The sequence below is a fragment of the Oncorhynchus gorbuscha genome, linkage group LG19, assembly GCF_021184085.1.
Source record: "Oncorhynchus gorbuscha isolate QuinsamMale2020 ecotype Even-year linkage group LG19, OgorEven_v1.0, whole genome shotgun sequence".
NCBI classification, from domain to species: domain Eukaryota; kingdom Metazoa; phylum Chordata; class Actinopteri; order Salmoniformes; family Salmonidae; genus Oncorhynchus; species Oncorhynchus gorbuscha.
Window position 1 is genome coordinate 17,258,295 of NC_060191.1, and position 6,000 is coordinate 17,264,294.

A 6,000-nucleotide genomic window follows, 5' to 3' on the forward strand; every position below is an offset into this window, starting at 1 on the left:
GGGATTTTCTCTTGTGCTTTAACTCTTTACTGCCTGAATCTTTCTGCGCGGTCACATTCTAGACAGCCTTCTAACAAACCTTACACAACATTTATATATAGCAAATTTAAAATAAAATCGATTTATAAAATCCTGCATTTAAGATAATTAAGTGTGACTAAATTATGCAAACCTTTACCTTACACAGATATAGGCTATTCAATCTGACAATATGTAATCCTATTGTCTGGACATCCCAAATAATTAGCTGGATCTCCAGTTGTCAATTGTCAGCATTGCTAAATAAATAAAACCTCTGGAGAAGCAGATGCTGTTGTTATACATGTCTAGTCGATTTAACTATTCATTAGTCACAGAAAATAGAACTTTGGACAGAGATTCAAGGAATTTCCCTCAGAACAATACCAAAATAAACATTTAACAGTGTGTGATGAACAACTGTTCATTCGGCAAGTTTGCTTTTATTGTTATTGAAGAAGATTGACGACCAAAACCTGTAATGGGCTAATATGCTAAATATATTTACGGTGTCTGCATGTGATTTAGGTGGTCGCCCTAATGGACATAGTACATGTCTGTGTCTGAACAGCTTTCTACTGGATCCCAGGTACTAGTGGGGACACAGGCGTAACAGATCCTGCCCAGGTCCCTCCAGCACTGGGGACAGTAGGCCGCCTGGCAGCCTGGGACTGTGCACTCCACAGCCCGGTCACCCCTCTGCCTCTCCCCACACACACAGCACCACCGCAGCCTGCAGCCCAGCCTCTCCAGTCTAGACAACACACCAGACAACACCTGAGCGGGAGAGAGTGGAGGTGAAGGGGAGAGAGACAGCAGAAAAGTGGGAGGAACAGAGAGAGTGGAGGTGAAGGGGAGAGGGACAGCAGAAAAGTGGGAGGAACAGAGAGAGTGGGATGGGGAGAGTACAGGAGGTAGAAGGGGCAGTGTTAAATAGCAGTACAATTCAATGAAAGGAATATATTTTCCCTAATTAGATTATTGGGTGTCGCATGGAATGAAAAGCATTAGTGAAGACAGAAGAGGCTAATACAACAGCATGTAAGACCGGATGGAGAGAGAAGGGCCCAGGAAGGAGAGTGGGAGGGAGGCTGAATCCCAAAGAGTTTGTCTGTGTTTGTTTAGTTTCGTCTTTGACATCATTCCTGGAAAAGAGTGAGCCCATTTGACTTCAAAATTAAAGGCACTGTCATTCTGTCATGAGTTCTCAGAGGTCATCCAAGAACCATCCCATCAACTAAAATCGGGAAATAGAAGGGTTCAAAGACCTTTAGGAAAATAAAGATGTTTAAACTCTGTTTAATGAGAGAGTAGTTAAATACACACAGTACGCACTGTTTTCTCTCCTGTTCCTAGCTGCATGAGTCGTGTCCGTTGCCTTTTGGTGTATGAGATGCGCCTCTGGATCTGCAGGTTATAAAGGAACAGAGCGCGCCTCTTCTCCCGCTAACAGACAGGCAGCCACAGCAGAGGGTGGACAGACAGAGAAATGGGGCAGTCAGATAAATGACAATGAGCTAATATACTGTGTAGAACAGTAGGGCCACAGACAGGTACGATATAGAAAAATCGAGACATGAAAAGATAATACCTTTTTTTCCTGTTGAATGAGATATTTGAATCACCCTGAACATGGGTTCTAGACTTCACCAGTGCTGTATGAACACTCAATACTGTCCACTATGAGGATGCTTCTGGAGCGCTGAACACCTGAGGCCAGTTGGATTAGTCTGTGAGCTGCACACTTTCACCATGTTGCACGTCTCTCCCAAATGCTTTACGTGCAGCAGCTTAATTTTGCTTGATTTGTGAAACTAATCCCCTTCAGAGAGCATAAGGGGAGGACTAATAACAGTAATGACACTTCAGCTGATTTAGTGCTAAGTGAAACACACAGAGGGCAATCCTTCACTCTATCTACTACGCCAGTCTCTCCACTCGCTGTAGCTTCTCTATAGGTGCGTTCAAACTGGCATTTTCAACCCTCAAGTAAACCCGGGTAGCTATTCAATTATGATCCTGGAATGGCAAGACAGTTCTGGTTTTTCTTCCTACTTGATCTATCATTGCACTCATCTCATCTGGTGTCCCAGGTCTAAACCAGTCCCTGATTAGAGAAAAATGAAAACCAGAAGTGTATTGGACCTCAAGGGCCAGATTTCAAACATGCATTTTCAACCCGGGCCAGAATTTTAAGTGCTCAAAATGCCTTTGAAATGCTCTCCCTGTTGTGGAAATGCCAGCATGAAAGATGTCTGTATCCCACTTTCCCTCAGTTACTCTCTTACTCCCTCTAATTCTTAGTTTCTCCGCATACAGTATACACGCCTTTTTCACCCCTCTGTGCAGTACTGTAGGTAGGGCTTCAGTATGAGCAGAATAAGTAGTGTCTAATGCTATTACAATAAGCTGCTCTCAGGTAAGCACTGCTTTACTCGACACACACGAGTCAATGCATTTCTTACAGGATTGGGGGAAAATGGCCACATTCACTCTGTGTACACATTGTGCTAAAGCCTATTGAATTATAAACTGGATGGCTCGAGCACTGAATGCTGATTGGCTGACAAACCCGTATACCACGGGTATGACAAAACATTTATTTTTACTGCTCCAATTACATTGGTAACCTGTTTATAATAGCAATAAGGCACCTCTGGGGTTTGTGATATATTGCCAATATACCATGGCTAAGTGTTGTGTCCAGGCACTCCGCGATGAGTCTTGCCTAAGAACATATATATTGGCCATATACCGCACCCCCTTGTGCGTTATTGTTTAAATATACCTCAACCAGCAATGGTGCACAAGTTTGCATGAACAGTTATATCTATTACGTCTGGATTAGGCTTTTATCCAAAGGTTTCATTGTGCATACATTCTACTATGGGTGGTCCCGGGGATCGTTCCTGCTCTATATGCATATGCATATGTGCATGTTTATGAAGAACGTGCATCTTATAAGCCTAGAGGTTCCTGGACTTCATTTGTGTTCATTTCATTAAACCCATTGCTTCATTTGGAACAATTAAGGGAAATAAAAAACTATAAAAAACAATGTGCACAACTGGCCTTAACGAGGCAGCTCAGCTTATATGTTGAATTTCACACAAATAGTGAATGATGTAAATGAAGGCTAAGCTTTCTTCTGAACAATGATTTGCTTTATTTCCATTTATACTCAGCAGTCGACCCAGTAGCTGCTCCAATTTCCGGGGAGATATCAGTAACACATCTATAAGAACTCCGGGCAAATCCACCCTTTGTGACATCCAGATCGACTGCAAAAACTAACAGTATAAGGAGCGCTTCTACACTGACCCAACTCCAGCCATTTTAATAATGGGAATTGATGGGAAATGATATAAATATATCACTAGCCACTTTAAACAATGCTACCTTATATAATGTTACTTACCCTGCATATGTATACTGTACTCTACATCATCGACTGCATCCTTATGTAACACATGTATCACTAGCCACTTTAACTATGTCACTTTGTTTACTTTGTCTACACACTCATCTCATATGTTTACTGTACTGGTATGCTGCTCTGTACCATCACTCATTCATATATCCTTATGTACATGTTCCTTATCCCCTTACACTGTGTATAAGACAGTAGTTTTGGAATTGTTAGTTAGATTACCACTGCATTGTCGGAACTAGAAGCACAAGCATTTCGCCAATTAACATCTGCTAACCATGTGTATGTGACAAATAAAATTTGATTTGATTTGATTTGACTTTGTGGGACATTTTATTCTTTGTTTATTTGGAGGTCGACCGACAGGACCCTACTGTTTGTTCAAACCTTCCCTGTGCCAATTCCACCAGGGATAAAAAAAAAGGGGGAATAATAAATGTTAGCCTGCCTATTTAAAACGTTACATAGGCTGGACCCAATGCCAACATGTCTATGTGCATATTGTGTAGAGGATCCCAGAGTTTAAATGTAGCTACTACTGATGTTTTGATCACAGTGGATGTCGTCACCTGTCTTGATACATTGCATACATTATATTATGACCTTATGAATCTAGTTTATTTCCCTCTTCATTTTAATTACTATACTGAGCAAAAATATAAATGCAATATGTAAAGTATTGATCCCATGTTTCATGAGCTGAAATAAAAGTTCCCTGAAATTTTCCACACACACAAAAAGGCAATTTCTCTTAAATTCAGCACAAGTTAGATTACATCCCTGTTAGTAAGCATTTCTCCTTTGCCAAGATAAGCCATCCACCTGAAATGTGTGGCATATCAAGAAGTTGTTTCAACAGCATGGTCATTTCACATGTGCACCTTGTGCTGGGGACAATAAAAGGCAGCTTTACAAATGTGCAGTTTTGTCATAACACAATGCCTCAGATGTCTCAGGTTGAGGGAGTGTACCATTGAAATGGTGACTGCAGGAATGTCCCCCAGGGCTGTTGCCAGAAAATTGAATGTTTATTTCTCTACCATAAGCCATCTCCAATGTCGTTTTAAAGAATTTGGCAGAACGTCCAACCGGTCTCACAACCGCATACCACATGTAACCACGCCAGCCCAGGACATCCACATCCAGCTCCTTCACTTGCAGGATTGTCTGAGGGGGTGCTGATGAGTATTTCTGTCTGTAAGTAAAGCCCTTTTGTGGAGAAAAACTCATTCTGATTGGCTACGCCCAGCTATGCCCTCCCAGGCCCACCCACATCTGCGCCCTTGCCCAGTCATGTGAAATCCATAGATTAGGGTGTAATTTATTTATTTCCATTGACGGATTTCCTTATATGAACTGTAAAATCTTTGAAATGGTTCCGTATATATACACACACACCTTTCTTTCGACCCATTGAAAGACAGTTGAAACTTCAGAGAAACCATCCAAGTGGGTATATCAAATCAGAGCAATCAATCAGCACCTTGTGGCACGTACACCGTAGTGTAGGCTCTTAACAAGAGAACGTTCAATTATCAGATTTAAGAGCTGAGAATACCTTTAGAGGATTTAAGAGCAGAGGTTACCTTCAGATGATTTAAGAGCAGAGATCCCCTTTAGAGGATTTAAGATCTACATGTATGACTGGGACAAGGTGTTAATGTGAGAACTATAATTAACACAAATACTACAGATTACATACAGGCAAGCCTAACGTGCCGTTAATACGTTATACATTGTGTCATACATCCGAGTTACAGTATGCAGAGGTTTCGTTCAACCAAGAGGATGGTAGGTGTGGTTGAGAGTGGGCGTGTGTGGCCTCACCTTGGGGAAGTAGAAGGCAGCGATGACTCTGCGCAGGCGGTTGCTGTACACCTGCAGGCAGCACATCAGTGCCATCATCAAGAGGGGCACGAAACTCCACAGGTAGTCCTCTATGGTGAGAGCCCTCGGCTGGGGCAGACAGTCTGAGAGAGAATAAAAAGAGAAAGGGGGATTGTTGTTGATCTTGTAAATGTTGCCACGATTTGACTAATCTGTGGTCTCACTTAATCCTGATTATTAGCACATACTATGAGAATGCCCATTTTATTGTGCATGGATAACTCTTAGTTGTCATCCTGCATATGGACAGACATGTGTTGCTAGAGTATATGTGTGTTCTATGCCTCTTGACAACACTGTCTAAACTATCTAGCCAAGACAAGACTGTACACCACTAGACCAGAGCAGATTAGTGTTGTAGCCAGTAAGACAGGGACAGGTCAACACTAACTAGCCACAACACACACATCTGGCACATCAGTCTTTGGCACATTGAGCAGTGAGATAACAGCAGAGAGGCCACCTACGCTGGTTACTAGACTGCATATCCAGGTTAGAGGAGGTGTTGAAGGCCCCGATGGTCTTCCTCAGGAGCTTGGCCATCATGGACTGTCCTCCCACGTTGATGTCTATGTGGTGGCTACCTGTGGAACACAGTGGCATGAGTTAACACAATCACACTGTGATAATGATATGGTACAGGAGAAAGTGTGTGTGAGACTCAC